The sequence below is a fragment of the Ixodes scapularis genome, unplaced genomic scaffold (genome assembly GCF_016920785.2).
Source record: "Ixodes scapularis isolate PalLabHiFi unplaced genomic scaffold, ASM1692078v2 PGA_scaffold0__279_contigs__length_252992795, whole genome shotgun sequence".
Taxonomy (NCBI): Eukaryota; Metazoa; Arthropoda; class Arachnida; order Ixodida; family Ixodidae; genus Ixodes; species Ixodes scapularis.
This window is the reverse complement of record NW_024609835.1, coordinates 7,914,827-7,925,044: the sequence shown is the minus strand read 5'-3', so window position 1 is coordinate 7,925,044 and position 10,218 is coordinate 7,914,827. Positions and strand designations below refer to the sequence as shown.

At 47.7% G+C, this 10,218-nt stretch overlaps 1 pseudogene; it reads right to left on the bottom strand.

The window, feature by feature from the left end:
* Positions 1 to 3,560: 3,560 nt before the first annotated feature.
* LOC120842432 lies at positions 3,561 to 9,841 on the bottom strand (annotated as a pseudogene).
* Positions 9,842 to 10,218: the final 377 nt, after the last annotated feature.

Below are 10,218 nucleotides of genomic sequence, written 5' to 3'. Positions count from 1 at the left end.
TGCGCCGCGTTCCCTTTCCCTCCTTCCCCCCCCCCCCCCCCCCCCCCTGTCGCAGCTGTGGCAGCGAATCAAGGTTGTGTTGTTCGTATCTCGACGTAACACGAAAAACGCGCGTGCTGAGCGACGAACTTCTGCGTGCGCGCGCAGTAAAAAGTAAACACCAGTAGGCAGAGGACCGCCGGACCCAAGATGATGGCGTTGAAAAAAAGCGATGATAATGATTGCGACTCACGTGACTGCCGCTGTCCAATGACGCCGCAGCGAACCATAATATTGTTGGATAGAGCGACTGTATTGTCGGCAAAATCAACGTTTCTGGAGCAAGCTCAGTTTCACAGCTTCGCCTGCGACTTGGGCTCAGCGGCGATCACGAGAACTAGCAGCGCTGCAGTCGAGTCTTGCTTCCGGATCGTCTAGCCCGCCAAGCTTGAATAGCAATACTTGAGCCTGGGCGAGTTGTTGATTCATACTAACACTTCACAGCGCAAGGAAACAGACGCACACAAAAATAATTTCGAACACTCCAAGAACGAACACTCACAATGCGCTGACTCTGTCTGACCTCTGTGGTATAATACACTTCATGTTCATCATGTTTTTTTTTTTTTTTTTTGTTTGGGGGGGGGGGGCTATTATACACATGGAAGTAAAAAGAAAAAGAAAGAAAAGAGAAAGAAAGGAAGCTCTCTACGCAGTGGTAGCAGACAACGCGCGAGACAGGGAAGCAAGGTCCGACTGCAGCGCCGCTAGTTCTCGCGACCGCCACCTGGGCCACTCGCCTCTGCAGGCGAGAATAGGGAGCTACGATACTGAGCTTGCTCCAGTAACGTTGCGCAAAATGCCAAAGAAAAGGAATGCGCTACTCTGAAAGCGTAGCTTATTTAGCTACGCTTTCAGAGTAGCGCATTCACCAGTCACGTCATCGATCCCCCTCGATGACGTGACTGGTGTGTCGCAGTACCTCCCAGTTACTATATTTGAATGCGGCTCATACACAAGACCCGATCATTGCGTGGGCACTCTATTTGGGCTCGGCATAATCGATAGATGGGCAAGCATTCGGGTAGTGGCCCATGTCCAATAGCTGCAATGACGACAATAGCCGAACCATAACAAAGTCCAGAGCTCAGCGCGTGTCCCGTGCTTTGCAAACCCCAGCGCGTTGCTCTGGTCAACATTGGCGGCATATATCGCTCCAGATCACGTGGCGGCTGGTTCTGGCTGCGAGTTTAGAAAGTGAGCGCTGCTCGTTTTCTTTGCTTCTTTAATTTTTTCTGCAACTTTTATTGCGTTTGCTGAAAGACGAACGCGTGTTTCATATGCCATCAGCATCAAGGATTCCTTTTAAGCTGTATTTGCGCAAAGTGCAAAAAGCATTGCATCGACCCTTTAAGGAAAACGAGAATTTTCAGAAGAAAGGAACCCTTCCACTTCTAAAACTTTGTTTTCTATGTCCCAGTCTCAGTTGAATTTTATTAGTGGTAATCTTTCACCTCCTTGTCTGCAGAACGACTTTTCTTTTCCGCTTCCGAAGTCGTTTTCTGGAAGGCGGCCTTCTCCCCTTGCGTTTTACGAGTTTCTCTTAGCTTCCCTCCTTAACTTGCACAGTTGTGTCCACTGTATCTTCAGTGCATTTAGTCGACCTGCCTCTGATATTTTTTATTATTTTGATAGAAAAGTAGGTGGATGCACGACATACTACGTTCCAATTGAATCAGGCGGTAGCTTGCGCCACCTGGTCAAATTTATGCATAGCACTACGTTATTTTCACCAATTTTGCATGGTTACCAAGCATTAGTCACCCTTAATCACAATCACAAAAGGTGCTAAAGTGGTTCACCGCGAAAAAGTTTCGTTCCTAAAAGGACAAAGAAAGAGGTAGTAATAAAGAAGGCATTGTTCTTAATTCCGAAAAAAAAAAATCCCAGTCGATTAACTGGTAAGAAAGTTTGATCACAATTAAAGGGTTAATATACTAATCTGAAGGTTAATCTATTAAATCTTCAGCCTTCAATATGCACTAAGCCACGCTACACTTCGTTTCAGCACGTTAAAAACTTCCAGCCTTTCCACTCTGGTGATGAAGGAAGACCAGCGAAGCTGCACTATGATGAGAATGAAATAATGGCCGGTCGCAAGTCGGCAAGCCAGAGTGGCGAGGCTCGAAAGGTTGTCGCCATCTATGAGCGATGGCGGCAACGAGACAACCGGTAAGCCGGTTGTCTGGTTGCCGCGGTTGCTCATAAACGGCGGTAGCTATTTATAGTTCTGTGCCATCAGGTTATTTGAGGACGGACACGATCCTGGGAAAACTAGCCCTAACAACTCAGCGGTAAAAAAAAAAAAGAAGTAGGTTAACAGCTTTTTTTTTAGATCTAGAAAGCGCCGTGAGAGGCGCGAGCGGGCGAAACGCCGTAGAGGCGACATGACGGTACCCCAGAGCCGTATATGCGGAGAGTGTAGCCAGTCTATGACATCTCCGCGATAACGCCCCCCTTCCCGAGTGAGCTAATCAGCCCGCGGCGCAGAGTAAAAGGCGTGAGCGTATGCTCGTGAACTCCCAACTGCTCCCAGCTGATGTGGCAAGGCCGCAATTTTCATTCATTCGCCCGGCAGAAGGCATGGGATTGGCATCCAAAATTCGGGTTCCTTCCGTTTATTAGGCAGGCTCTGGCAAGAAAATGATATAGTGTTATTTCTCGGTGGTTTAAAAAGCCAACGAATGAAGTTTGTTTACGTTTGAACGCAAGCTTTGATTCAGGCGAAAAAGAAATAAGCCCGTAGCAGACGACGCGTGGTCTCAGCCCTGCTCTGCGCCGACAGCGTTGCGTCAAAATGGCGGTCGTCTCCTTTTTGCTCCCTCCTTTCTCTCTCGCTTCTTTGTCGCTCTCCCCCCTTTCCTTCACTTTTTTCCTCTCCAGCGTTTTGGTTGCCACACCCACTGGTAAGACTCTCCCAATAAACGGCTCTGCGGTACACGACTCAGTAAATGTACTACTTCACGCTTCTTAGTCCAGGTCTGTGTTCCCTATTCTTTCAAGCAAAAACGCATAACACACGCCACGTTTGCTCTAGAGATAGTTTTCTTGTTGGCAGATGGTCTCATGTTACGTGCCGTTGGTGCGAATTTGGAGATTTCTTTTCTTGGTGAATTTCTTCAACGGAGCGTCGGAGGCAGACCAATTCGGAAGCCGGCGCACTCAGTACGTGGACGAAGACGAGCGAAGTGGAGTACTCGACGGTCACCTGATGTTTACTTCTCGGCACGCTTGCTCGCGCGAGAACCACAGGCTGGAGGGTGGCCGCGGGAGCTGTGCCATCTTCGCTGTCGCCGCGATTGCCTTGGATGTCGCGCAGGATGTCACCATTTAACCGCAATGAAAAGATAAGCTAGCTAGGAGGGTTGCCCGTAAAGTAAGGTTCCCAATAGTTTTTCACAATAAAAAATATATTTATTGGCATTGTATAATACATTTTTGGAAAGCTTATAGTTTCCCCTATTTTTAGACATAATTTTCATTGAGATCAATGCATGTTTGCATTCGGTGTACCATATTCTTCACGCCTGAATCGTGGAACTTTTCCGCCGCGCCAAACCTCGTCCTTCAGCTCCACTCCGGTTCTGAAATTCCCAGGTGTTTCTTCAATTCAGGCAAGAGATGGTAGTCACTTGGGGCTATGTCTGGGCTGTAGGGCGGGTGTGTGACAGTATCCCACCCAAATTTGTTCATGAAATTGTTTGTTACATGGGTTGATGTGCGGACGAGCGTTGTCCTGATGGAAACGCACTCGCTTTGTGAGCATGCCTCTCCTCTTGTCTTGAATCACGCGGCGAAGGCTCTTCCACGTCTCACAGTAGCGGTCCGCATGGACTGTTGTACCGGCAGGCATGAATTTGCACAACAATGACCCCTTCCTGTCCCAAAAGACGCTCGCCATCACTTTGCCGGCAGACAGTGTTTGTTTGAACTTCCGCGGCTTCGGCGACACTGGATGTTTCCATTGGCGGGATTGTTGTTTCGGCTCCAGTGTCGTATATAGTGGGACCAGCTCTCGTCCCCAGTGACAATAGAGTGCAAGAATTTCTCGCCATCGGTTTCGCAGGCCTGAACAAATTTGCGGGCCGCTTCAAGACGTTGCCGTTTGTGGCATTCCGTAAGCATTCTCGGGACCCACCTTGCACAAACCTTGGCATACCCTAAATTGTCTGTCAAAATTTTGTCAATGCATGTCTGGCTGACATCAGAAATCATCTCGCAGAGCTCCCGAAGCGTCACCCTTCGATCTTTCAACATTAGAGAGTTTTAGTAGACCGTTTTCATCTTCCGCTCCGCTCTGAAGGTGCCAAACTGCGCATGCGCGGCCCGCTTCGCCGGAATGGAAAGCGGAGGTCCAAAAAGCGTTTTAGTAGAGCGTTTCTCTTCAGCGTAAGAGCGTTTTGAGCGGGTTCGAAAAATTTGCTTGCGTAGCCCCACAAGTGGACGTTTATACTACTAGTAAGACAAAAAAACCTAAGCGTTAACACCAAGAGAGTAAAAGGGAGCGTGATTGTAGAGGTAGTAAAAACGAAGGCGACAAATAATGAACACAAAAGAGTAGGCACACACCTGAAGAAATATTAAGCTATAAAATATAAATATAATCGTTCCACTTTGTGTGCGAGTGAAGCCGAAGGTATAAGCATGAGCATGTTGCTCTAAACGGTACTTGCACTGCACGAGCGCGCGTGCTTATTAAGGACGCTGAAAGGCCGGCACTCGCTCTTGTAGCTTCTGCTCCACTCGAATTAAAACTGAAACAGATCTACTTATTCGAAGTAGAAAAATACGAGAAAAGGACGAAGGTTTGCGCATTGCGAGTACATCCTTTTGCGTAGTACGCGTACAGAGTTGCTCAAGGCTAGCAAGGCATCTGCACGATAAATCCCCGCTGTTCTCAAGGAAGGAGACTTCTACTAACGAGATTAAGCTGGCGAGACATCGAATCTATGATTCGAATCCCTCGTGCCATCAAGCGCCGAAGCTTCCTTTCCGAACGCAATTTGCTGGATATTTCCAACGTAGAAAAGAAACCATTTAGGAAGCTATCCTGCTTAAAGAAGGACCTGGCTGTTCTGCATGCGGGCCTCCAAATACCAGCACCCGACAGATCGGCGCAGGGTGTTGCCAATCTGGCGGGACGCTTTGCATTGTTCTTCCTCGACTGGCCTATCCCAACCGTCTGTTCGTATTTGGATGAGCGTTTGGACGGAACTTGTCGGTGTTCTTCACTTCTGTGAACCTCATCGTGGGTCACATCAACGAGAGGTTCGGCCACCTGCTCGCTGACATGAACAAACATAGGTGGTTGACCCTGGCGAAACTAGAGCTGTGCTCACAGGTGAGACCCTGCATGGTTTGTGTAAACTTCGCGTTTCCATTGTTTCTAGCACAGCTGCTCTGTCTGGTGAAAAGTTACTTTTTTCTATACGCCAAAGGTGTACACGGGCAGTGTCAGGACAAGTCACGACGAGCGCGTTCGTAATCTGTGAGTATTAGTAGGCCACTTTTATGAGCCCTCTTTGCTCTACTTTACGCTCTGCGAGAAGCATCGTCCCCACCGCGCATGCGTGGCCCGCTCTGAGTTGGAGCGTATAGTTAGCGGAGTGAGCGTGCGCTCCGCTTCACAAGTTGTAGAGCGGACTGCCCTCAGCGTCCTTAGCGTGATCGCTTAGATCTCAAGATGGCTGCACTTACTCAATACGCGTCGATGTTTTTGACCGTGACCTCAGCTTGAAAGAGGTCGAACCAAGAAGTAAAGCGTACGCCCCGCGCGTAAAAAGTAAACCATTCGATTTGAGTTCTATGTAACACAAAACAGCATAATCAAACGAAGTGAACAAGTATCACTTTGCGACCAGCACGGCGTCGGTAAAGTCGTCGCGTTTTGTGGACGTCCTATGGCTATGCAGTCAGATGTACGGGTGCGCCTGCTTGAACGCCGATTATATCTGTGCATGCGCCCTCCTGTCGAAAATGCCACTGAAAGATGACCACGAGCATAGCGCTCGCAAGCTGCAACAAAGAAACCATTCCCCCCTCAGCTTTATTTATTCACACTCGCTCGCAACTTTTGAATTGTTTAACTTTCCTCAAGAAATGTTTGCATTGGATTTCCTTGGTAGATTTAGAAAATAATAGACACTTGAATGCAGCCTTTTTAAAAGTGCAACCCATGGTGCCGCTAGTCTTCGAGGCCGCCTTATTTTGGCCAAGTGTCTAGGAAGCAAGAGAGCTACGTCATTGTTTGTCGCGGATGCGAGTCTAAATGTATTAGACACGAATGCTGCGTCAATACTGAATATGAAATGGGTTCTAGTCACAAGTCTCGCACTAAAAGCGATGCCCAAAATATAACGGCCGAATATGTTACCCGGTGGTGTTTTGAAAAGAGTTACCAATAACGGTCGAAAGAATATTCCGCGTCAATTTTTTGTCTTGTGAAAACCAGGCAGGAATAAACAATGCAAAATTTAGCAAACACGATCCTGGACTTCTAAGCAATAGTGGTAGATTAGAACAGTTTTCAGAAGTTTCGTTTTGAATTCCGGCGTAGCGGGCCTCGCATGCACAGTTTGACAGCCTCAAACCTTAGCAGAATTAAGGAACAACTATATATATATATATTAATTTACGATACCCAGTTTTTTACAACCCTACAATGGAAATACGCTTTATCTTAGAGGAGCAACAAGTCCCATATCACATGTTTTGGTAGTGTTTAAATACTGCCGTGTTGTAAGAGTGTTTTTCTTTCTTTTTTATTAGGCCGTGACGGACAAGGGAACACCCCTGAACAACTGTTGGGGTTTTGTTGACCGCACAGCATGCCCATATGCCGTCCATGAAAAAATTAGAAGACCACAAGAGGGTGCTCGTCGTGAAGCACCAGGCAGTGATGTGCGCAGACGGCATAATTTGACGGCTAAACGAAACCTACAAAGACCATGGGCATTTTTTTGTTTATTTAATATTAGAATGCATAAACTTATCACAGTAAATCATGTTCAAGCTTTTGTACTGAGCGAAATACCTGTCCAACTGGGCTGAAAGGCATCTAGAAATATTTCAATAAAAAACGTTTACTAACGACTCCCATTTTACTTCTCAGATGTGCGTGTGAATATTGCATCTAACCAAATTACAGTGTTACTGTTGAATTCAGCATTGTAAGAGTAGACTATGTTGCGTGGCCTTCTATTGCAAGAAAAGACCGTAGCACAAGTGAGGCAGAAACTGGGCAGGAGCTTAAGCTGAAAAACGCACTTTCATAAACACACAAAAGAAATAAAAAGAAGTGTATAGTCAAGCAAAATGGTTTCATGTCACCCCTCAAGGCAGATACATACACTGCGCTCCACTGTTAATACGAACGCGAAAAAAATCGCTTTTATTTGCAGCTTATTTCTTTGACAGCTATTGAAAAAGCTGAAAATTTGTCGCTCAGATTAGTGCCCCAAACGAGTGCTTTATTCCACACCAATAGACAAATGTCAGCCCCTCGAATTGAAGGTGAAAAATGAAAACAGGATATTGAATGCTCCCGCTAACAGTGTCGCGCAGTGTACCAAGGCACCATATCACAAACCGAAGCACACGAAGAAGAAAAGACTCATTTCATTGGGGAAAAAAAGTAGAGATATAAACGGAGCACTCGCTTTCGCTAATTTTCACTGTCTTGCTGCCTGAAGTAACCAAACAAAATATCTGTCCGTTTGCCGACTGCTTTAGTCCTTGGTCTTTAACCTTTAATTTTTGGCTCTGGAGAGCCGCGGCACCGCGGAAAGCAGCAGCCCGTACCACCGAGGCCCGCGGTGCCGCGTCTAGGGAACATGGTAATGTGATGAGTATATACGTGCAAGATGACGACGACATGGGTTGTTGGTATTGGGGAGGGTGGCGGTCCGATTCGCAGAAGTTTAGACTTCATGGAGGCGGGTTGGGCGGGTGAGCAGCGAGCTATGAGGATCTTGCACGCCGTTCGATCAGTGCATGAAGAAGCACCAGGAACATAATGGCGCTATTGCTCACTGGGGTCCACAGGGGTCAAAGAATCATGCTCAAAGGAGGTAGTCCAGCCGAAGTAGAAGCTGCCGCCTCCGAGGAACCGAGGCCCAGGGCTCAGATTGAGACACCGCCGTCGCCCGGTGTATCATCCTCTCAACGTCGTCGTCGTCATCTCGCATAGAAAAATCGAGCCCGCTGGCTTAGACAAGGCAGCACCTGTTCCCACCCTTCAGGGGCCGTGAAAGGATTGCGGCCAGCGATTTCTCGAAGCAGTCAGAGGTTCTTGACTACCGTGAAACGTCTTCTGGGGGACGCCTTTTCAAACAAAGTCTGCGCAGCTTCTTAGTGCAGCGAGGTTCATAAGGCTCAAGCGCGCTCCCAAGCATGATTTCAAATAGCGAGCACCCACCTTTCCAGAAAAGCACCATCTAGTGAACCTTTACTGAGAGTGGAACGTACTTCTCAAAATGGCGACGATAGCGGAGCTGACGCTCCACGCTCAAATCCCAGAGCGGGTCGCGCATGCGCGATGGCGACTCCGCTTACCATAGAGCGGAGCGGGAAACCGAAAACGGTCTACTAAAACTCTCTATTGTTTCTTCCACTTTCGCAATCGCTCCGTCCAAAAGCGATGGCCCTTCAAAAGGCTGTTTGTCGTGGACGTCTGTACGCCCGTCTTTGAATTCTCTGCACCATTTGCGCACGTGTTGTACGCTCATACACTTTTCTCCGCTGACTGAACACCGTTGGGAATGAATTTATACCAGCGCAGTGTTTTTTGGACACAAAAGACGAATCCCAGAGCGTACTTCGCTCCTGGCGGGAGAAGCGAGTGGGAGCTGCATCTCTAGTGGCTGCCAAGCCAAGACTGAGGGTCGCAGACAGCTCACCGGGGCGGGGACTGGGAGAGGAGGAACCAAGTTACAGGCCAGTGTCGCCGGATCCCGAGTAACAGCGTTCCTCGCAACTGCAGCTCCTTGGGAACCTTATTTTACGGACAACCTCGCAATTTTCGCAGGGGCCTTGCGAGATAATCCAAATGCAGAAGGAAAGAAAGACGCGTATCTTAACTCAATTGTGGGTGTTGTGTCGGAAAACGCGCTAAACTTGTTGCTCCAGCTTTGCCCAATTAGTTGCATGGGGGAAACGTATCGTAGCATCGGACTGGAATCGATGGACGTGTTCAGGCACAGGGCTCGTTGCGATGGGAGTTTGGTTTGCTCTGGGCTCTTCCGAAGTCTTCCTGTTTGTATCCCTTCGCTTTCGAGTGCCGTAAGGAGGACCGGAGAAATCAAATTTGAACACAAAACACTGAACCGCGCTCGACGAATTATTTTAATGAGTACCCTCACGTATTGAAATTTAAGGCAGCATGTCGTTTTTTCTCTAGTTTCTATTGTAAGAATGATGCTGTCGGCAGCATAGAGGACATGACAGGTGATTACACGAAATGATAATAAAAATAATAAATCTTTTTATTTCTATTGATTTTGATGGTTGGACCCGAGAAAAGAAACCGCAATATGCAGCTTGACTGGTCCTCTGGTCCCAACAATGGTCAACAGCAACATAATTGTTTATGGAGGCCGAGCCGGCCAGTGGAGTCTGGCGCAAGATGGTCGTGCGCGCCCCTGCCCCGTCGTCGCCCTTCAGTTTCCTAAAAATATATAAAAAAAGTTCTCGTCTATGAAAATTTGTTCGTTTGTTTCGCGGCAGACCGGGCGAACGACGACCGTACTTGCATAACGTACCGCGGGATGGCGCCACCGACATCACTGGATGCTGAGAAAGACATGCGACCCGGTTTCCCTGCTTTGATTTATTAAATACTTTCAGCAGATATGATGTGTTGCCGCTTGGTAATGAATAGGGCTGAGGTACACGAATCCCGTCCGTCCAACGGCGAGCTGGGCAAGCACTCTGCCATAGACGAAAACAATTTTTTTCCTTTATGAAATAGAGGAACCCCCAGTTGCTCGCTAATATTTCCCTCCGTGAAAGCAATCATTAAAATATATGCTCGAGCGAAAAGGGGCCACTTTCCAAGATTTACTAACCCTTAGTTTCCCTTGATAGTTGATTGCCATTGGCTGGAACGAATATTGATGCCTTGCATGGGACGAAGAGTAGTGTAAATCAGTGTTTCGGTGACACCGATTACATGAGGAACGC